Source organism: Antechinus flavipes, chromosome X (assembly GCF_016432865.1).
Source record: "Antechinus flavipes isolate AdamAnt ecotype Samford, QLD, Australia chromosome X, AdamAnt_v2, whole genome shotgun sequence".
NCBI lineage: Eukaryota > Metazoa > Chordata > Mammalia > Dasyuromorphia > Dasyuridae > Antechinus > Antechinus flavipes.
The window spans coordinates 24,464,101-24,488,541 of NC_067404.1; the positions used below are offsets into that span (position 1 = coordinate 24,464,101).

The 24,441-nt window shown below is 37.4% G+C and overlaps 1 long non-coding RNA gene across 1 annotated transcript in view; it reads right to left on the reverse strand.

Annotated features, from left to right (window-relative positions):
- Positions 1-256: 256 nt before the first annotated feature.
- Positions 257-24,441, reverse strand: part of LOC127542521 (uncharacterized) — a 35,676-nt gene continuing 11,491 nt past the window's right edge. The window contains exons 2-3 of the long non-coding RNA XR_007948707.1: positions 23,074-23,285; positions 257-3,139 (exon numbers count right to left, since the gene is read on the reverse strand). This is a non-coding gene — a long non-coding RNA (uncharacterized LOC127542521). The remainder of the gene's footprint in view (positions 3,140-23,073; positions 23,286-24,441) is intronic.

Below are 24,441 nucleotides of genomic sequence, written 5' to 3' on the forward strand. Positions count from 1 at the left end.
CTTTAAGTTGCAAGGGATCCTGCAGATCATCTAGCATGTATCATTGTTGTGCCCATTAATTTGCCTGAACCAACTCTCTGCCTGATGTGAATGTAACAAGTTCTTTAGGGATCTATGGGCAATCTCTTTTTTTCTGTTACTCCCTAGTCCTACTTGGGACCCAGATTTATGATACTCATTATTGGCTGAGGCCCCATCTCACTGGAAGGAAACATCTTCTTAAATCCAGTTGTTAATAACTCACATAGATCTTAAATTGTGGTAAAGAAAAACAGTTTAATTGGATTACAAAAATGTCATGCTAATATCAGGAACAATAGGTATATATAGTGTAAATGTCAGCAAGCACAATTACTTTCCTAAGCCAAGGTTCTTCTCTCCCAACCTGGACATAGGCCCAAATGATTGGGATACTATCAGTCTGCAGTCTGCTGGTTAGGGATCTGACTCCAGTTATAAAGCAACTCTCAATCTAGAAAAAAATGGATGAGATGGAGGTAGCACTTGCTAATTCCCATTGAAACTCTGGAATCTTCATGTTCTGAAAGTCTTGATACTCCATAGGAATGTTGCATCTGCACAGGAAGTAATGGCTTTCCAGGGGACTGGAAGACCACTTTTAGTTATCATTGTATCATTGCAGTTATCATTGGAAGCTTTGAAATAAGATTGGTGTTTTATCAATACAGCTATAACAGTAATCACTATTCAACTTTGGATGGAAGGGAGAAGAAATCTCAAAGTCTCCAAACTGCATTGGTATGTGTACTCCCAGGCTATTTTTGCCCTTCTGTTTCTCCTTTTATCCTTCCTATTAATTCCATTGTCCATTGATCATATCTATCACTTTGTATGGATGAATACCCACAGGGAGACTCCATGCTAGGTGTGCATCATCAGTTGCTACATCCCATGCATGAATAAACTGGACATCAGTTGGGCCTCTTTGACAGTCTCTGGATAACTACTGTTTAGTCCCACAGGAAAGGGGTGTTCAACTCTACTTTAGGGAAACTAGAAAGACAATGGGGATGAAGTGAAATTTATTCTTTATGGGAAGAGGAAATGATACTTGGACTCTAGGATATTAGCTCAGAAGTAAATATATAGAAGCATGTGTGGGGAGGTATGTGGGGGTGGGTGTGCTCATGTGGGCGCATGTGTTCGGGTAGAAGGGACATTTCTGGGTATTCTAAGTTCCTTAGAATCAATGATTCTGAAGTCTACAAGGTTGGGATATAGTGTCAAATTAAATAAGGAGGGAATCTCTAGTTTCTATCCATCTATCTGGTTTCTGACCATTGTCTTCTCCTCACTTATAATGTTTTAACCATCAACAAGATGAGGAAACAGACTTCCAGATCTCTGGCTTCATTTTGACCAGGTCTAATGTTGCTTGGTTTGCCCTCAGCCCTGCTTTCTGCTTTTGTCACATTTGTCACATGTGACTAATCATTTATCTCGAGGGATGGAGGATTGAGCTTAGCTGTGAATGCTGAGAAAAAACCAAGGCTGAATTTGGGGCTCCACTCCTCTGTGCTTAGGTTTTCCCTTTTTATTGTTAAGTATTTATGAAATCCAGGACATACGACTATATATGTTGATGGGTCCACACAAGAAATTCAACACAGATACAGAGATGGACCAGAAATACCCAGTTACCCTAAATCGCGATGCCTGTATCACTATTTTTCTGGACTTTATCTCATGCACTCTTCTTAGTAAGCTGGTAAGGGTAAGGGTAATGGGTAAGTTTAAGGAATTTACTAGTGCTGTTCTTCAGAATCTCCCCTATTTAAATATTTTTCCCTGTGCATCCCTGTTTGGGACAGAAGTTGCTGAGAGTCATCTCTGGCCATTGCACCCATTATTCTGTGTTAAGACGACCAATGCCCCGCCCAGCTCCTCATCAACTACTTGTAACCTGACCTCATTGTTGGATCTAATGCTGATATATACTATCTGCTGGTATTGCCTTTTCTTTTCTTTTAATAAAAGATAAAACTATACTCATTCAGACTGTATCTGGAGTACTAGTCAGTTCTGGCTTTCATATTTTAGAAAGGATATATAGAAAGCCATGGCCAAGAATAGTGAAGGTCTTTGAGGCCATTCATATGAAAATCATTTGAAGGAGATGAAGATGTTTAGCCTGGAATCAAAAAGGCTCCAAAAGGATGTGATAGCTTTGTTCAAGTATTTGAAATATTGCATGTGGAAGAAGGATTTAATTTGTTTGTTTAGGTCCAGAAGGCAGAACTAGAAGCAATAGGTGAGAATTATAAAGCAAATTTAGGCTTACTTAAATGAAATGTAGATGGCCATTGATGTTCCTTCCAACTTGAAAATTTTGTGATATCTTTCAATGACTTGGCTGTTAACTAAGGACAGTGTTAAATTGAAGAGAATCCAGAAGAGGAAAATAGGATGATTAAAAATTTTGAATTCATGCTGTAGAATTGGTTGAAAAAAATGGGGAAGTTTAGTCTGGAAAATTGAATATTCAGAGGGATCTCTCTTGAAGTGAGCATGAGAAAGAGACACTAATTTTGTTATGCTTGGTCCTAGAGGGGAGACTAGGAGAAATAGGTGGAAGCTGAAAATAGAGAAATGGAAGATTAAAATTTCATAACTTTTAGAGTTCTCTATAATCTGCCCCAAGAAACAATGTGTCCGTGCCCCATTATTGGAAGTCTTCGGGCAGAAGGTAGATGATCACACACCAGAGATTCTTTATCAGGCATGAGAAGAATAGGTGCCTTGCTGAGCTGTCCATTTTTAATTAATTCAATTTCTGTAATTCTTTGATTTACTAATCTGTTAATTAGTTGATTAAGCCAAAGTAGTCAAAACATTTGGCCGCTCTTTTGGACATCATCCCAAAGTATACTTTGGAATCTTAAGCTTAGAGTAGACAATTTCTTGTTCTTACTTCCAGGGCAAGTCAGTGAGAAACTCTTGATTGGGCTTCAGAAAGGTGAACTACAGAAAATGGCCATTTCCTATTTCCTGGAAGTATGAATCATGGATTGACTTTTCCCTCATGGTAAATTCACAGTCTTTTCTCCAGAGGGATAAGGCTGAACCAGCACTTAGCCTCAAAGTGCTGCTGTCTCTGTTCCCCATTCATCAGTTGTTCCTAGAATACCAAGGAAATTTTCATTATTGTCTACTCGGTATGTATTGCCTCTCAACCTTTTCATTCCTCACAATGACTGGACACTATTGGCCAGCTGCATCAGCTAAAGTGTAGCAAAATAAAGTTGTCAAGAACACTATGCTGCACTTAAATTAATTGGATTTTTTGCTCTGAATTGGGAACATGAGAGACATATTAGATGGAACATGCCAAAATACTAAAGCAGCATGAGGGACACCATCTGTCACAATATTTCTCTAGTTATTTTAGTCTCTTGTTCACTTAAAATTATGTTTGCTTAGAACTTGTATTTTCATACAGGGAGCCTATTAAAGTAGTAGATATAACATTCATTATCCCATTCCTTCCTCCCTTTCATTAGGAAAAGATAACCTGGCTATAAGATATACAACTAAACCATGCAATCAAGATGGCTACAATCGGGAGTATTAGCTTCCCCCTTCCCCTTTCTCCTTCCTCCTCTCTCCTTCCACCTTCTCCCTTGATCCTTATTTTGCCTTGTCTTGGCCTTGGCCTTTCCCTTCCCCCTCCTCTTCTCCCTCCCTTTCCATTCCCTCTCCCTTTTCTTTTCTCTTTTCTCAGGCCCTTTCTTTGAAAGGTGGTAGGGAGGAAAAATAGAAATGGATAGGATAATTGATGAATCCGTAAGGATGACTCTGAATAATAGCAAAGGCATTCTATTAGCCCAAGTAGTCTTACCTGGCCTCCTCTTACATGCTTTCTTCATGGGTTCCAAGAGGCTGTTCACCTTAAATCAGTACATTTTTAAAAGGCCCCCGTTTCTATTGTCTTTCCTATTATAAAACGCCAAGCCAGCCCATGCTGAATTAGCCCTTATAGTCTAGAAAGAGATGATCAGTAGGTTGTGGCTGCAGGTAGAGCTTCCTTTCTGAGGACCAATCTGAGATTGGGAACCAAAGGGCGATGGGGAGTGGATACAAAGGTTTCCTTTTATCTTTCTTTGTGTGTTTTCCATTAGTTGTTAATAAACTCTATAGTCATGGTGTAATGGATAGTATTCTAAAAAAGTCAAGTAACCTAGGTCCAAATCTTGGCTCTGCCACCACTTACTACTTCTATGACCTTAAATAGACCCCATTACTCCTCAGTCCATTGAGTTCCTCATCTATTAAATATGGAGATCAGACTAAATGGCTTTTCAACTCTCTTCAGACTCTGAATCTACACATTTTGCTGTGCCTGCCCATGTATGGATTCGTTTATAAAAACTATAGGGACAGAAATGGATCCAGATATATTTCAGAGGCATAATTCTAGTAAAAGGATTGTTAATTATGCTCTATATTTTAACTAGGATAGCAGTTCTCAAACTTTTTTGGTCTCAGGACCACTTATTACCTTTAGAAATTATTACCCCCCACAAATGTATTTTAGGTGTGTTATATCTATAGATATTAGCCACATTAGACATTAAAATAGCTTAGTAGTATTATAAAAATAATTTGATCTTGAAGATCACCTTGAAGGGGTCCCTAGATGATGCCTTGAGAATCATTAGACTAGAAGTTCACATCAGTATCACTTTGCTGAGGTTGGATTAATTACTTCATGGCTAAACAATTATTTGGAAAGCCACTGAGTCATTTCTTTCTGCTTCTGAGAGTGAGAAAGTATTTAGATTATGTTTCTTATCAGAAGAGAGACTATATCTTCAAACATAATTCCTTTTCCCTTTGTTTATCTCAAATGCTGTAAAGCTTTCCAATTCATTGATATCTTTTCCCAGAGGAATATTTGAGGGTGAGGTTAATACAAACTACTTTGGGGGAAGAGACAAATTGTACAGATTCCATGAATATTAAAGAACAAATACATTCATAAAGACATATTTGAGAAACATAAGGCTCAGTTTCTAAAATAACTTTGCTAGAAAAATGCTGAAATTGTGATTTGGAATTATTCTTTCAAAAGAAATAATAATTCATGTTTATATATGGTGCCTCCATGTGTCTTATGACATTTTAGTCTCTGAAATAGGATAAGCATTACCAGACCAATTTTATGGATGAGGAAACTGAGCTTACAGAGTTGAAGCAACAGTATTATAAAATGCCAGAGCTAAAAGAGACCCTAGAAGACATCTATACAAGTCCTTCACATTACAGATGAGGAAAGTAACATGCCCAGGATCACGTGGCTAATCATTGAGAGCACAAGTCACATTTTAGACTCAAGTATTGTGATTCACAGGCTAGTAGACTTTTCTTATTCTTTAAAAAAAAGTTATATTGATGATTAGTTTTTTGAGGCCCTTTACTTGGTAACTACTTGTAGGGTTTTTTTCTTTGACCTGAAAACTCTCACTCTTTGAAATGTCATTGTGTCTTCAGTTTGGGGGTTATTTTTTGGGAGGGGAATGGTGACAACATGTGGATGGATTTTTCCTATTTTGCCTTCTGTCTCTAATAGTTTGGAGGAGGTATATTTAGTGATTTCTTGAAATACAATATCCAGGTGAGAGATTATTGGATCATGTTTTTCAGGGAATTCAGTGATTCTTAAATTATCTTTCCTCATCCTGTTTTCTGTTTTCCATTTGTTTTTTTTTTTTTGACAGTAGCCATTTCACTGAAAATTTTAATTTTTCTAGCCTTTTAAATTTCTTTCTTTCTTTCTTTCTTTTCTTTCTTTCTTTCTTTCTTTCTTTCTTTCTTTCTTTCTTTCTTTCTTTCTTTCTTTCTTTTTTTTTTTTTTTTAAGGCACTGGGGCTAAAGTAAGTTGACTAAGGTCACTCACCTTGTAAGTGTTTGAAACTGAATTTGAATTCAGATTCTCCTGACTCCAGGATTAGTCCTCTATCCACAGTGCCACCTAGCTGCCTCTGAATTTATTCTAATGTTTCTTGTTGCTGGATTGAATTATGTTTGCTTTATTCTGTTTTTCAGGGTATTAACTACTTGGGTAATGATGTCCACTTTCTTTTCCGAGTTGTTTTTATTTTTTCTAAGTGCACCAATTTCATATTTTATCTCTTGTTTTAATTTTTTTTTCATTTCTTTCTATCCTTCTAGGAATTCTTGTATCCAATTCACTTTTATCTGAGTTATACTTGTGATTATTTTGGAGTTATTACCATCCTCGGGATTTCATTTCGGTATTCTTTAAACCTATAGTATTTATTCATGATAGAGAGGAGTTTTCTTCTCTTTGATTGTGTCTAAAGTTTTAATTTTTAGTTTTGGACTTTATATTAAGTCTAGGTACTGTTCCTTCTGCATTGTTGAATAGGCTGGTTGGGTCAAGGCTCTGTTTCCCATCATTGTCCCATTATAAGATGATGTTGTAGAGGGGTCCAGGTTTAGTCTTGTTACAGTTCATAAGTTCCTGCCTGTTAGCTCTGGACAGGCAGTTATCTGGAGCCAGACCCTGTCATCTTTTACTGCCTTAACCTGGGATCTTAATTCTGGCCTTCAGACTGGAGGGTGGACTCAACTATTAGTATCAAGGCCCATCCATTGTCTTCATTTTCAGCTTCTGCCTGTCACTTGGGGCATCTCCACACCTCTGGTTGCCCTAGCTTTGGTCTGATTCCCTTATGTAAGTAGCTATCTAGAAGCCCTTGGAATATCCTCACCATATGTTAATATTACTTCTATTTTGGAACAATTTTTCTTCTTCTAGAAAAAACCACCCAGCCTTGAAGGCTGGGTGGTTTTTTCTAGAAGAAGAAAAATTATAAAGTGGTGCTCTAGTAGAGAAATAACTTGTTCATAGTCACCCAAGGAATAAGGAACAGAACCAGGAATTTATAACCATGTCTTTTGCCTTCAATTTCAATTTGTTCTAGGTTGTGTTGGGGCTGCTGTTTTTTATCTTCCTGTTTAATGATCATTTGAATGTTCTAAATAGTTGATGCTATGATTGTATGCAGACAGCTGATTTGGAAATAACTGCCACTCAGTTATAGGAAGAATAACAAAAAGAGCTACTTCTGGAGTGCCTTGTTTTAAGGTAACCAGATAGGGAAAATGTGGAACTTGAATGCACTAATTGTATTATAGGAAGTGCTGGAAGAACCATTTAAATACTGTGCTCTCCTAAATACATTTAAAAATAGACTTGATTTATCAAAAAATAGGCTTATGATGTTTGGTGGACTCATCTGTTGCATAAAGTATCACATATCTGCATAGAAATTTTGTTCATCTATATTGGATATATGAAACCTGATAGAGCCAAGATTCTCAACTGGCATTGCAAATGATTCATAACATTTTCCTTGCTTCTTGGCTTGAGGAAAGGCACATTTTCCTTCCATGAAACTTTTATAACTGAGGAAACAAGATACTTTGATTATATTCTTAGCTTCCTTAAGAGATGGAAAAAAAAATATAGAGTGGATGAAAAAGTATACATAGATCTTTACCAAGAACAGCATTGAGGTTGTGGCTTTACAGGCCACAGATTGAAAATGTTAAGCTGTATTTTCAAGAAAGACAATGGCTCTTTAATAGAGGAATAGTCTATTCCTGGGCAAGTTGTTTACAATTATTATACCACTTTTGCTCTGCCTGGTTCCATAGAATTGAATTGAAATTTTACCTTTGACTGAATATATACTCCAATCTCGTTAGCCTGTCCTGTATAAGAATTGTGGAATTTTAAAGCCAGAGGGGACTATGGAGATCCTCTTTCTTGATCAACCTCCTAGTTTTTCGTATGTGAAGTTTTTCTGCTCAGAGCCAAAGAATTACATTTTCAGACTTGGAAGGGATCCAAAGGTCATACTTAAGCAAGAGTGCTCTGGGTGGGACCTAACTCAAAATTCACACTAGTATTGTGATCCAGATTTGGGATTAGGATGTAATGAGATACTCATGGGACATGTAATCTTTGACCAAAAAATGTTTACTCAACAGCAAAATGGAATGCCACATTGATTCAGATGGACGTGACTCCCCTCTGCTCTATATCTCTTATGGCAGCAATGCTCAGTTAAAGAAGTGTATTGATTCTTCTGACAATGGGGATTCAATCAAATATGAGAAGCTTGCACTTCTCACAGTCTGGACTTTTTATTCCTTATGTGGTCAGGAAGCCATGCCAGTGATTGAAGCTCTAGACTCCCAGGCCAATCAAGTCACAGGGATGGCCTCTTTGACCTTTCAAAGGAGAAAAACAGCCCCATAGCCTATGTAAAACAGATGCTGTCCATACCAGTGAGGAGGTCTCCATTCCCTCCTGAAATAGATTATTCTTCTTTTAGATAATTCTCATATTTAGGAAGTTTATCCTAAATTAGTTTCTTTGCAACTTTCACCTTTCACTCTCATTCTCTGTCCTGAAGCCAAGCAGATTAGACATCTCTCTCTTTCACAATAACCTTTCAAACTTTTGAAGGCAACATTAGGAATGGATTAATGTGACAATGGCCTTACGAATATTGTGGCTCTGACTGTCCCCTGCATACTTCTCTTCCCAAACGCCAGTGGAAGAAATTCCCTCACATAAACATTTCTGCATATTCCTTTTGTCTCTTAGCACAGGAGGCCACATTTGAATCATTGCTTTTGGGACCTGCTTACTGTGTCCTCACTAATCCAAGCAGAATTCCATCACGGTCAGCCTTTCAAATCTTTTCACTGATACTGAGTGGTTAAAGAGACAACCAGAATTTGAATGGATTTTGTTAGCTGAGAATGAGATAGAGTATCAAGACTTTGGCCTAAAATCCATTATCTTTGTTTCAAACACAAGTGATTAAACTCTGTCACAACTTGTCTTTCCCAGAACCATTTCAAAAGTTGCATGAATTTGTGATAGTGACATTTCTCTGCTGCCTCTGTCTCCTCAGCAGTACTGGGCTTGATGTGGCACACATTTAAGTAGGCAGCTGGTGAGTGGGTGAATCTGTGATATAAAACAAAAATATGAGAGAGGAAAATTTGGGACAAGATTTAAGCTCATTACTTTGACCTCTGTCCCTGGGAGACTTGTTCTCAGCTGTCCATTGAATAACAAATGCATACATTTATATCTGGAGAGGAACTTAAAGCCATTTCTTCTATTCCTTCATTTTACAGATGAGGAAACTGAAGATCCGAAAGATAGAGTGACTGCCTTATTGTTCCACAGGCAACGAGTGACAGAACTTGGGTTTGAATCTCAGTCCTCTGACTCCAAATCCAATGTCTTTTCCATCAAAACTTCCAGGCCTGTTGCTATTGCATCCTTTGATATATTCATAGTGTCATATAGCTGAGGAGGACTTTGGAGAGCTGCTCTTACAGAGCTTTACAAAGTTCTAGCTTTACAGGAGAAGAAACAGACACCTAGAGAAGTTAAATGCCATATCCCTAGTCACAGATTCATTTCCACAGGAAGGATTTATTATGCACCTATTATGTTCAAGGCACTATGTGAAACTAGCACTCCTATTGCAAACTTTATTGTGTTCTACTGTCTGGGGACAAACTGAATAAGTACAATTACTCCAACTTCAAATAATCCAACTGTCCTAGACCAAGCCCTATTCTATCATTGTTGGATCCTGACTGACTCAGATTGAATGTCAATAAGAGTCATTTCTGCTTTGGCCAGAAAGCCTGAGAGTCTTCCCCTCCCAGATTCATTAATTTGTTTATTTAGATTTTAGACAATTACTACCTAGCCTTGATCACTGAATAAGTGTGGCTTCAGTCAAACTGAGGCTTGTTAAAGACCTTATCTTAAAAAGGCCAGGGTTTCCCCAATACATCCAGGGCCATCTCCAGTCATCTTGATTTCTATCTGGCCCAGCCCAGATGACTTAGGAAGGGAAAGGGGCGGGGCAGGTGTTTTTGCCCAGCCCTCTCTCCCTTCAATTCAATTCACTGGCATGTTGTGGTGTCCCCTCCCTGATGTCATGAAAGATGAAGGACAAATAACCCCTGGGTATTAGGGATATAAAGACAAAATTGGTAGCAATTCAGGCTCTCAAGGGACTTATATTCTACTGGATACATCACATAATATCCAAGACAAGTTTGAGGATAGTTTCAGAGTTGGAAGAAATTCTAGAGATCTTCTTCTGGTCTGGTCCTATTGGTTTACAGAGAAGGCCCAGAAAAATGAAATGGCTTCCCATGGGGACTAAGGAAGTGATTTTGAATGTGAATGCAGGTTCTGGGCCTCTAAGTGCAACACTCAGTCCTCTATATAAACAATTAATGAGATAAGAGAGCTTTTGGCCACCATACTGCTCTATGCTGTAAGTTGCTATCAACTGCTCTTGGAGAAAGGAAACCATATGGGGATATAAGTTCTCCCTATCTCTGAGAACTCAAGTCTACTATGATGGGCAAGGGTCTGGCTTCTGAGGAACAGAGAGAATGAGAAAACAGAAAAAGATAAAGAGAATGGGAGAAAGGAGGAAAGAACAGGAGATGATTTTGAGAGAATTTGAGACTAGGAGAATAGAAGAGGAAAGAATTCACATCAAAGGGACTTATAAAATTTTCCCATAGAATAAGCAGCAAGTAAGGAGTGCACTACATGTGGAGGATTTGAAGAAGGAAGAGAAGGTTGGAATAACTTCTTTGAGGAATAAGGAAAAATAAAAGTACACTGTGCACTGAGAGCACAGTTGAAATTGGAGAACAAGTATTTGTCATTTACCCATTCTCCTGAGTTGTAAGACTTTCTGCAGCTATGTTCGGTGGCTTATAAGGAAGATCAAAGAAGGAAGGTGGTTAGGGATGGACACGTATACATACATACATACACACACACGCACACACATATACACACACACATACACACACACACACATATACACGGCTGAAATTTGGCAAGAAATGAACAGCAATAGGATAATCATAAAGGGATTCAAGATCAGAAAGCAGTATAGAGTTAAAATGGTTGTGTCAGAAGGAATGACAGAAAGCACAATCAGTAATAGATGGAATGGCTGGCAATAAAATGTTTGTCAGGTCTCATAGATAGAAAGACAAGGAGAGAAAGAAGTCCAGGGCAGAAGGGAGTTTGCTGTTCAGGAGAAATTCCGGAGAGCACAGTGAGAAAGGTAGGCATGGTTGGGGTAAATTTGAAGAGGATGAGGTTTAGAAACAACTTTCCCCTTGTCATTAATTCATTATTACAGGGATAGGGGTAATTCAGTGTGCCTGGGGAGGAAAGCTTCCTATCTCTCCGAAGGGTATTGCAAGTCCTGACTGTTCTTTCATTTGGATGATTGGTGAAGGAGAGTGAGGCTTTGGGAGATAAAACAGGCATTGGTACTCTCTTCCCTTTAACTTGGTAGAAGGCATTACCCATTGGTCGGGGGTCTATGTTTGGCTTTGGGACTGCTGGGAGCAGGTGCTCATACTTTCCAACTTAGTGGTGCTTGGTAAAGCCAGGAAACTATGCTATCTAATCTACTAAGGTTGATGAACTCATCAAATTCCTCAAGGACTATTATCTTTACAATTCATTTGTTCAAGCAACATTTATTAAAAATTGATGCTATGAGGAAGAAAAAAAATCTACTCTGTACAAGGTATATACATATATATATATATAAACATATACATGCTGCATATCAGGGAATTTTACATAGGTGCAGAAGGCTAGAAATTTACAATTTAGGTTGGCAGGACAGACATACAAAAGAGTAGAATAAAGGGTAGAGTGTTGTACGTACTGTGAGACATTACAGAGAAAGAACACTTTTCCATGAAGATAAGGGGAGGGTTTCATGGAGATAACTTATGAGCTGAGCTTGAAGGATGGGTAGAATGGCAGTTGACTGGTGATAGTGGTAGAGATGGTGTGTGTGTACAGGCACAGATTCTTGTGTGCATGTGCAGATAAGAGTATCCTCCACTTCTAGGAAAAAGTATGATCAAAGGTAGAAAGTTTGTCCAGTTCATTCAGTGGGTGGGTTTTATGAAGGGAAACAGACTGAGCTGCAGTCGGGATGATGTCATGGTATTTATAAAGTGGTGGAGGTTTATTGGGAGATTGTTTTCAAATTAATCCTCAGAAATATGTACACTTTTCAGCAATTTCTATTAGTTACCAGTTCCTATCAAGGCAAACAATAACCTTCACCCTGGGGAACAACAATAGTGAATTTTGCAAGAGGAAATAGGAATAAATGTGAATGCCTGAGGAGCGAAGGCTTAATGTACAAACATTTAAAGAAATATAAAACCAACTGATAAACCTCCTTCCCTACTACTGCCTCATTACTATAAAATAGGACAATTACAGGTAGCTCTAGGCATATGCAAAATGTAAATTGTTGGATTTAGTTGAGATTTTCAACAACTCCCCAAACTCTAGGATTTAAGTAGAAGACATTAAAAAAGAAAACAAGACTCCTGTAAGCCCTTCCCTCTAACTCAAAGCATTGGAATACTCCAAGCTTCCAGTACCAAACCCTTATTAATAAATAAATAATTTAAGTTTCTAGATCAGTTTGCTAAAAAGTACTATAGTTCCTATGTACTTCTACCTTCTTTTAATAGGGTTTTAATGAAGTAGAATGACAGAATATCAGGGTTCAAAGTAACCTGAGTAACTTCCTTGTCTAAATGTTTGTAAACTATGATTCTTAAATTGTGAATACACTTCAGAGGGTCCATGAATTAAAATAAAATTCAATAATTGTATTTTTGTAATTGGTTTCTTTTTAAGCTTATGTATTTTGTTTGATGCATTTAAACACATCGTTTGGAGAAGAGGTCATAGCTTTCCCCTAATGGTCAGAGAGGTCACAAAAATAGTTTAGAATGCCAGTCTCAGTCTATTCATTTTCAAAAAAAAGGATCCTCACTATACTACATGCCAAACAAGAAATGCTTAATTGGGGAAAGGTCTTTGTAGCACGTACCCTTGGGAAAAAAATTGTGTATGATTATATAGCTAGATGTTAATATCTATACATACATATGTATGATATATAAACAACTAACATAAATGCATATATAACCAAAATATTTCCCAATAGGTGGCTGATCAAAGAAATGACTAGTTCTCAAAAGAATGATTGCAAAATATTAGCAACCATTTTTCTCCCAATGCTCTAAATCATTAAGGAGAATGCAAATCAAACTCACTCAGGTTTCAGCTTACACCCAGCAAATTGACAAAGATAACAAAAAATGGAAATTGTCAGTGGTTGAGTGGTTAGATATGGCTAGGTGAGTAAATATAATGTTTGTGGAGTTGTGAATTAGTTCAACCATTCTAAAAAGTAATTTGGAACTGTTTTACAAGGGTGACTACAATATCCCCACTGTTTAACACAGAGATTTCATTGGCATAACCCTTTAGAGAGCCAGTGATAAAATAAAGGCCCCATATTCCCTAAAATGTTTATACCAACAAGTTTTGTTGTAATTATGAATTATAAACAAAGTTGGTACATCGATTCCTCATCAGTAAAGTGAGCTAGAGAAGGAAATGGTAGATCACTCCTGCATCTCTGCCAAGAAATCCCCAAATAGGATCATGAAATGTCAGACATGGCTGAAGTGAATAAACAACAACAGCCACAGGGTGCCTATCAATTGGTGGATTGTTAATCAAGTGGTACATGAATATAATAGAATATTACCTTGCTGTAAGAAATAATAAATAAAATGATTACAGAGAATGATGAAAGACAGCAAAGTAAGCAGAACCAAGCAAATAATATACACAATGATAAATCATAACATTATTAAACATGTTAACATATTAGACATAAACATATTAAACATATGTTATTAAACATAACATAAAACATAACATATCACATTAAGGTTGGCAAAGCATCTCATTTTATTCTTACGACAATCCTGGGAGGAGGGTGCTATTATTATCCTCATTTTAGAGTTGAGGAAATTGAGACAAACACAGGTTAAGTGACTTGCCTAGAGTCAGTCACGCAGCTAATAAATATCTGAGGCTGGATTTGAACTCGGGTGTTCTTGACTCCAGGCTCAGTTCTCTGTCTACTTCAGTGTCACCTAGCTCCCACTAAACTAAAAACTTCTTAAACTGTGGGTCATGATCCAATATGAAGTTAAATAAAACTGAGTGTGGGGGTTGAGAAAAATTTGGCAACAGGAAAAGATACCAAATATTCTATCAATATTTAATTAGTAAAAATAAGCATCTCATTAGCATGCAAATTTGCTTTTGTCTTTAATGGTAAATTCTATGTGTAAAAAGAATTGTTTTAAAAATAAATCTCTTTATGATTTATTGTCAGTATATGTTTGATTTGTATACCTATTTTGTAGATCTATATATCTGGGGTCATGTAAAAATTTCTTGGTTGAAAAGAGAAGGAAAAAGTTTAAGAAGCCTTGAACTAGGCTACAGCAGTGAAAAGTGAAATTGTGATGGTTAAGCTTTGCCCCTTAAAAGATATGTGAGAAGGCATCTTCCCCTGCTTCTTTGTAGAGGTGGCCAATCATGAGTATGAAATAACAATATATTGTATCATTTTTGGTTGATGTGTTGCTTAGTTTTATTGAACTGCTTCCTTCCTCCTATGTTTTTTTAAAATAAGAGATGGTTCTCTGGAAGGGTGGAATGAATATAATGGAAAATGCAGGTAATCCAAACTCAAAAGATATCAGTAAAAGTGTATTAAAAATCATATATGCCCATGAGGTAGTCATCTACTCTTTGCCTGAAGACTGTGAGCAAAATCCAACTACCTTCCCAAAGCTGCATATTCTGTAATGGAAAAGTCTTACTCTTCTGAAGTTTCTTTCTGATACCAAGCCCAAATTCTTTTTCAACTTCTAGTCACTGTTCCTATTTCTGCTCTCAGGGGTCAATCAGAATAAGGCTAATGCTTTTGTGTGACAAGTTTTCAAGTACTGGAAGACAGCTGTCTTGTCTCAAGTCTTGTCTTCTTCTAATTTAATCCTCAATTCTCCCAACCAAGATGGATTATAAATATACCTATAGATGGAAAGAAGGGTAGACTAGGACTCTCTCTGGACTAAAAAGCTGAAAGCTAGAAAATACAGTGTAATCAGTTTCTGACTGTTTTTCTTGAATAAGAAGAAACAAAGAATCCAGCTAGGATGGGAGTAGGTGGTCATGCATTTTGGTCTGGGAAGTGTGTCTCATACTTTGAAGATTGTTCTAATTTTTATTTTCCTATTTTGTAGATCTATATATCTGGGGTCATGTAAAAATTTCTTGGTTGAAATTTGAGATTTGAGACTGATGTAGTTTTGCTCAAACATCCTATGAGACCTTTACCCGTTTAGGCAGAAAAGATTATAGCCAGGAATTTCTAGAAAAGAGCAAGGGTTTTCTGGGAGGTTTGATATAGAAGGCTACACCAGAAGGTAATGGCCTTAATTTTCTTGTTTTTCTTTATCTATGCTGAGGGAAAATGGAATCTTTAGGTAGTTCCCATGCTCTTTATTGCTTGTGAACACTTTGAGCTTGTGATTCTGTGCTGAGATCAGTGCTTCTTCTAGCAAGATACACATGGGAAATATGCTTTGGCTTGGTGCTATGTTTGACGTATTGGAGACTATTTTTCACTTGATTTTTTTTTTTTTGCTAGCATGATGCTTTTACTTTAAGAAAGTTATTTGGGTTTTCAGGATAACTTGCAGTCATGATAAATATCAATATTTTCTTTAAAAAAAAGAACAACAGTGGAGACTCAGAACAACTACTACTTTTGAGTGACTAGTCACTCTAATAGATAATGAATCTGGGGACTTCTTTCAGGATTTTAAAGGTAAAGGGGGGGCTGAGGACTATATGTATATAATATATTTGGAGATTTTACTGGTTGGCTTCTATTCCTTTGCGATTGATTAACTAGGTCCCAGCAGTAGGCCAAGAATTTTCAGGGTGTGGTACACTCAGTTTAAATGTATAAATCATGGCAAGTCAGTGAAAATCCACATCTGGTTAAGGAGCACCAGGCATCTTAGAGAAAGAAGTCGAACAAGAAAGTGTGGAAGAGAAGCCAAAATCATCTGGAGAAGCAAGGAACACAACTGTTGGCTCAGCCAGTGGAATTACTTGTGGCTCTTTATGATTAATTTATCAGGAAAAAACACATAGGTAGGAAAGCAAATAGAAATGAATCTAAGATTAAGTAGAGTTGCAGGTCATTCACAGAAATATTGTACAGATGTGTAGCCTTTACCAAAATCTTCATCGTATTATAGAGGAGCCTTTGGGTTCAAAAAGGTTATAGTAGTCAAGGGCAAATTCTGGCAGTTCCTATGAATCAAGAGAGGTTATGTCCTACCTAATGGTCTATCTCTTGGCTGAGGACCAGCCTCACTGAGATCAGAGGAGTGAATCGTCAGGTAGGCCATATGTTTTTCAGAAACATCAACTTTCAACGACTTTTTACTGAGACATAGAGGGTTTGCAATTTGCAGGGAATAGAATTCCTCATGAAATCAGTGTTTGTTATTATCTAGATAAGACAAAGTGGGCACTCTTTTCTCTTAGTTTGACTATGCAGTTAGAGATGGGACCTTGAACCCATGTCTTCTTGGCTGTTGACTCTCTGCTCTATGTTGACAGTGACTGGTTACTGATTTTCTTAGTATGTTGTTCTGGGTTTGATTCTGCAGGAATTGGGCTAAATCTTAGAGGACTGAGTCTCCCAAAGAGATGTGTGCTCTTTTTCTTCCAGACCCCTCTGGCCCTTTGTGGTCAACTGTGCATTGCAGTGGATGCAGTCCTGGATTTGGAGGCAGGAAGCACCAGGTGTGAAACCTGTTTTATATACTTGATGGCCACATTAGTCTTGGTGTCCTCTGTGCCCCAGAGCACTTGTGGCTTATAAATGCGATGATGTATTATTTTTAGGCAATATACGGTCTCAGTAGATAGTTTTTGAAACCCCACCTATTTTGATGGTACTTCTTACATATGGGATTTATAATGAAGCTGTGATTTTATCAATGTGGGGAACGCCGAGGTGGCAGCTCCCTCCACCAATGAACATAACAATCTGTCTAGGGTTTCTTTATTCAGTAAGTCTCAGGGAATTGCCTGTGGCATATATGTGTTAAATGACTTGCCTAAGGTCATAGAGTTTGTAAATGTCAGAACCAATATCTGAACTTGGGTCTTTCTGGCTCCTGGGCCAAAGAATTCTAGTTGGGACTTTGGCCATTCTGCAGGATTGAAGGAATTTCAGTAACACCTGATAAACAAGCAAGCAAAAATACCAAACTAATCACCACCATCCAAACCCATACTTGGGTTTTATCTGACCATCCTAGTTAGGAAAGAGCAGTATTATATTAAAAAAAAACCTGATCTGATTGCTTCCCCCAACTTTTTCACCCTGTTGTTTTGGTGCTATATAGACATTGGATCTTTGTGGAGTTCCCCCTCCCCCCCCAACAAACTATATTTTCCTCAAGATAAGAGAAATCCAATGGTATAATGCAGAGGGGTCAGACAGGCACTGGCATCACTGCCCAATGCCCTTGAACCAGATAAGAATACATTTGGGAAAAATTTATCAAAATAAAGAAAAATAGAACTATAATAATGTAATATAAATACAATATACATGATATTATTACATACTATTGAAATTATATTACATATTATATTTAACATCAATAAAATACTATAATATAAATATAAGAAATATAAGTAAGACATAGACAACATGTTTTAAAATTAAGACAAGGGGTAACTAGATGCTGAAATGGGTAGAACACTGGCCCTGCAGGCAGGAGGACTTGAGTTCAAATTTGATCTTACATACTCACTAGCTGTGTGACCCTGGGCAAGTTGCTTTATTCTGTTTGCCTCCAAAAAACCAAAAATCAATATATTGTTTGCAGAGCTCGTCATGTACTGACTTGTTCAGTAGGATCTGACTCTTCATGACCCCATGGACCATGTCAGTGCTGTTGATGGAATTTTCTTGGCACAGATACTAGAATAGTTGGCCATTTCCTTCTCCAATGGATTAAGACATATAGAAATTAAGTGGTTTACCCAGGATCACATAGCTAATGAATATCTGAAGTTGAATTTGAACTCGGGTCTTCCTGAATCCAGGTCTAGTTGCTTAATGGATGGACTAGTGGCCCTCCTTTCTATTTGAAAATGACACCACTGGTGTGAGGCTGATTCTGAGAGGCAGAAGACCTGAGCACTGATTTTTATACTAGCTATATGGCTATAACAAATTACTTCACATTTTAGTGCCCTAGACTCCTTCTAAGACTACAAGTTACAAAGAAATTACTGATCTGAATTTGTACAGCCATGGTGTACACTAGAAATTCCCAATAGTGATGAAAAAACTTGTGTATACTTCTCTGTCCCCACGCCCTATTCCTGAAGTGATCCTAAATCGCTACTGGCGTGCCAGATTCTGCCCCATTAGAATGTGAGTTCCTTAAAACAGGGATGATTTCTTTTTTCTTTGTATCTCCAGTGTTTAGCCCAGTGTTTTGCACAGAGTAATGGCTTTAAAAAGGCTTCATGCATTCATTCAGAGTAATCAGGGGCAGTTTTGTGACACAAAATTGGATGTGCGGGTTGCTCTCCTTTCAAGTCCAAGAGAAGACCTGTGATGACATGACACTTAACCACAGACTGCTTAGAAAGGCAAGCATTGTATACCTTTAGGAAACCCACTCTAATCCAGCAATCACCTATTAATTACATAGCTACAAAGACAAAAATGCAAAACATGCAACTGCTCCCTGATAAAATAAACCACAGGTATTTTCAGTCATTCTTTGGAACAACCAAATCTGCAGAAAGTCTAAAACTGAGTAACTGAGTGGGAGAAAAAGCACATTTTAGATACTTTAAAAATTTGTTTGAAAAAGATTCCAGATGCTATAGAAATTAATACTTTCTCTATCCCTCTACAGAGAGCAGTTTTCCAGGATGCTAACCATTTCTTCCATTTCAAGGTCTTCGCTAAAAGTGAGTTGTCAGGTTTTAAATAAATTAAAGGAAACCTCTCTCTCATCCTTTTCCTTCCTTCCTTCCTTCCTCTCAGCTTTTTTGTTCCCTTATCTCTCTTTCTTTCTTCCCTTCTTTCTTTCTTCTTTTCTCTCTTTTTTCTTCCTTTCTCTTTCTTTTTCTGTCTTTTTTCTTCCTTCCTCTCTTTGTTGCTTTCTCCTCTCTTTACTTCCTTCTCTCCTCTCTCTTTTTTTCTCTTTCTTTTTCCATTCTCTCTCATTCATTCTTTCTATTATTCTTTCTTACTTTTAAAGCAAGACGAGAAAGATGCTTAGTCATCTAATGAAGTTTCATGTCCTTCATAGCCCCTTAGGTAGAAGTCAAATTTCTAGACACGGAAAACAACTGGAGGAAGAAACTAGCTTAGTTATCCTGAAACATGAAAAATATAAAACTCATTTTTAACTCCAAAGAACATAAATAGAAGATGGTACAGAAGCCACTGTGGTTGTTTGCCAAGCTGGGTTCCTAACAGCATTTGTGGAAAGAATTAAGCTTCTTAGCATCCATCACTTATAATTTACCTTGAAATCATTCCAGAATTAAAGACAACAAATGTAGCTCCAAATGTCACTTAGGGAACTTGTTAGTATAGGTGCTCAATATTTCTGAGGTGAAGTGTTTCCTCCTTTGCAGTTTAAAAGACCACCTGCTTTTTATTTAATGGCAAACCAATCATTCCTGGAATGAATTGAAATATTTTTGTCGGTTGCTATGAACACCTCCAACTAAACCCTCTGTGGTGCAGACTTCTTATAACCTTTTTTATGTTTCTTGGACTAGTGGACCTGTTTCTGTTTACATGAAGGCATTGACTCAAATGTCTAGGTACAAGGATCTCTTTTGCCTCTCTTCAATTAAGACCTCATTGAAGGCCTTATTGTAGGATGGAAGTGACTTTGTGGTAGTAGAGCTCAGTCTCTGGCTGGTACTGCCATGTAGCAGAGGCTTCCAGTATGGGGTCCCAAGATTGGCTGCATATTTGTTGTCTGTGGACCAGTTATATCATGTTCAGAGAGTTTTATCACCTGTCTGGCCTGGGGGATGAAATCTGTAGCCATGGAAACTTCTGAAGATCATTGGGTAAGTTGTAGAGGTATGTCAATGGAGAGCACTCATACTGCTGTAAGATATAACTAACCCCTTTTAAGGCAAGAAAATGGCCTTCTAGGTGGACTGGAACCATAGTGTATTAGAGCTAAAAGGGGGTTTAGAGACCAACTATCACACGACACTTATTTTGCAGAAGGAAAGACTGAGGGCCATAGTGGGATGTGTCATGTCCCAAAGCTTAAAATTAACTGATGGAAGAATTGGGACTAGCAAAAGGTTAAGTCATTCAAAATAGAATCTTGCCAGTCAAATTCCAGACTTAGGACTATAAAGAAAGGAAGTTACACCAAAGTAAGAATGGTAGACTGGAGATTGAAGGAGATTGAAAGAAACTCCCAATCATGGTGAGAGAGATGAAATGATGGAAGATTCTGCAATGGGAAGACCTAGAACTGTCTTGAAGAAACAGCCTGGAGTAATGAAAGGAATGTTTGATTTGAAGGCAGAGGATCTGAGTTAGAATTCTTATTCTCCCACTGATTACTCCTCAGGCCTTAGGTAAAGGTTACTTTACCTTTCCTAATTTCAGTTTCCTCATCTGTAAAATGACTTCTAAAAATCCCTGGACTTCTAATCAGGAAGACCTGAAATCAAATCCTCCTCAGTTGTATAAAACCACTTGACCGCTATCAGCCTCAGTTTCTCCATCTGTCTCTTGACTCTAAACTTATGATTCTATGAATAGATGACCTCTGAGATTTATTTTTAGCTTTATGAACTTGTCCACTGTCCTGATCACTGTATTACCTCTCTATTATACATAAAATCACTGACCAAGGATACTTGAGGGAAAATTACTTTCACCTGTTTTAGTAAACAGTAGAGCCTAGAAGTAGGTTATGAAGCATGCTGTATATTCTCTTGGTGCACAGGAAATGGGAAATTTTTCATTTCATACCTCATTGATACCATGATACAGAGATTCCACAAAATCACTCAACTTTAAGAAGACCAAATGAAACTGAAATGTTCTTTTCCTATTTCTGAATTTTCTATGGTGTGTGAGAGTAGACACATTGGGCAAGCCATATGTTTTATTTTTTTTCTCCATTTTACTTTTTTGTTTTAAAAAGGGGGAAACATTGAACTGGACAAGGTCTGCCTTGTGTCAAAAACCTGCAGTGTAGTATTCTTTGGTGGAGAGACCTGAAAACTGACACTTGAAACTGGAAGCAAATTCAGGTATGTTTTTGCATTCTCAAGAGAGAGAGGATGTAGTGATAATATTCTTAAAAATATATAAATAAATATATTACTCACAGTGTTGTGAATTAAGCCATTTGGCATATGGAGCATTAGCATTATTTAGTATTAGAATAAGTCCTCCAATTTGTAAGTTCATAGATTTAGAGGCAGAAAGGACTTTAGAGATTGTATAGTTCACTTCTCTTATTTACAAAAGAAGGAACTAGTATCCCTGAAGTCACACAATGAGTTGCAAAGCTGGACCTGGAACCTGCGTCTCTTGACAGCTTTCTGTCCTTAAGTATTTAATCTTATTATTTTATAAATTATATGTAAAATAATCTTATAAAAATTAGATGTAAGTCCCCCAAACTTTACTTCATTTCCAATATCCTTAATGTGGAAACAAAATGGTGATTTCCTGAGAATTTCTAGGCATTTGGGAGAATCATCACTGTATTGTCAAGTAGGACACAATTGAATTTGACAAACATTTAATACAAAGCATTTACTACATACGAGGCCTTGTGCCAGACAGGTGTTGGGGGAGATATGACTATAAACAGGACCTTTCATAGATCTTACACTTGAAAAGTAGAGATTATATTAGAAATTTTATGGTCTAAAAATGTTAATGAATGTCTTATACACATCCATCTCTGAGAAATGTGAGAAAATGTGCTATTATCCAAAAACAAGTTGAGATTGTATGCATTTTTTTGTGGAAGAGAAAATTCACATTTCTTTATTCATGTACATAAATACAAATTTTCATTATGATGTCTAGTACCCAAAGTTATAGTTGGTATAAAGTGTATGGCTGAGAATGTATTTTTAAAGGAAGTCAAACATTAAATGTGTCTCAGAGATAAGTGGTACTTGTCAATTGGTTGGAAAACCCACTTGTCCCCATCATAGAGAGAATAGGATCTGACTTCTGCCTGCTAATGTGGAGGCACAGGTGATGAGAGAGTGAGAAGGGAAGAATGCGGTGCAATGGGAATTGACTTTAGAGATGGGAGATCTAGATCTCTCACCATTGGTATGTATGATCTTGTGACACTGGATGAGTCTCTTCATCTCTCTTGACTTCCATTTAATGCTCTGTGAAGTGAGTCAGGATCCTATGAAATGTCAAGTAAGATTGGGAGGCAGAATACTTAGAAGAGAAAAAGTGATAGAAAATAAATGATGAGGGGTGGCAAGTGGAGATGAGGCCTGAAAGTTACCTCCATGTGTCAGTGAGAGATATCCAACAGCATGTGATGTTTTTGTACCAGCAGATTGGAATAGGGTTTAAAATGTGTTGTGACTGGTTTCCTTGGTTAGATAATTGGATCATAGATTTAGAGTTAGAAGGAACCTTGAAGATCTTCTAGTTCAACTGTATCATTTTACAGATTAAAAGACCACTTCATACACTCAACATTTTAGCCAAAGCAGTCCTCCTGCTGTTTCTTGTTCACTTGGCCATTACATGGCATTTGATCCCCCCTCTTTTTCCTCCCCCCCACCAGTCTTTGCCCAAGCTGTCCTCATTGCCAAGTATGTATACTCCCTTCTCATAAGATTCCCAGAAGGGGTCAATTTCTACATGAGGCCTTCCCTATCCCTTGTTCCCTAATCTTCATTTCTGCCCTGTCAAGTATTTTTTATTTCCCTTATACATAATCGGTACTTACTTATTTGCATATAATTGTTCCATACCAGTAGACTGTCAACTCCTTGAGGGCAGCAACTACTGTTGTTGTTGTCTCTGTTGGCTCCCTTGAAGTCTTTGTATCCTCCTTATCTATCACAATGTCTGAAATAGAGTTCAGTGGCCGGTGTATTTAGACATTTTCTCAAAGTGATGGCAATTCTTTATTCTTCAAAGAATTCCAATAATGAAGATCTGAAGAAAAATATTTTCAATCAGTGAATGGAGGTAGGGAAACCAGAAGATGTGCTGAAAAAATCCAAGAGAGGGTTAGTAAGAGGCCATGTAATGGGATTTGAATAGGAGAGAATAATGTGTGTGAGAAATATCATAGAGGTGGAGTAAATGGGATTTGAAAATTAAGATACAGAGTGAGAGGAAAGAATTCAGAATGATTCTGATGTAGAGAACCAAGAAGAGTGAAAAAATATGGTTATCCAAGTGCCAAGGATGCCCATACAAGGGATTGGCTTGGGCAAGAAGATATGATGAGTTTAATTTAAGACACTTTACGTCTGCAGTTGTGGAGACCAATCTGGATAGAGTTGTAAAGGGTGTATGGCAATGTGGTGCTGAGCTGAACTGGGTGATACAGAACAGGATATTCTAGTTGGGTATCAGATTTCATAGTGTCAAGAATCTTACTGCTGTTTACAGTTTACCTTGATTTGATCCACTGCCTTATGTGTATGCCTCAATTCTGAATATGGTCTGGTGTGATGCCCTAGGCACAACCTTTTTGTCCTTGTTCTAGGTATTTCCCAGACCCTAAGTACATCTTCCATCTCCAACATCTTCCATCTCCATGGTATTTCTTTGGCTCCTTGGGGTCAGGCTTTTCTTATTTACACTCCCAATACCCTCAGTCCCAGTTCCAATGGAGAACTAATTCAGTTCTGTGATCTCTTGTTTGTTTTATTCTGCTTTCAGGAGATCGCTTTTAAAGAGAAATGAGACCTTATGTAAACCTTTTTTTTTTTTTTTTTAAGAACAGCTAATTTCCAAATTAATTATCTTGTTAGAAAAAAAGAAAATGTTTCCTAATTTTGAATGGCTTCTCTCTCTTATTTTCTATGACAGTGTTTAATAGTTTAAATATCTATCAGAGCTTAAACATGAATGACAATGCTAAAAACAGTTTAAGACCTCTTAATTGACATGGCTCTAAAGCTGCCTCATGACTTAATTGCAGACACTGGAGAAACAGTGGGAGGGTGCAGAAAGAAAAAAGGGGTAATAGTAGAAAGGTACTAGGGAAATCTGTACTTTCCACACTGAGATGATATGTGACACTTTCAAACAAGAACATTTCATCTGAACTATGGCTGGGATTGATACTTCCATCAGACAA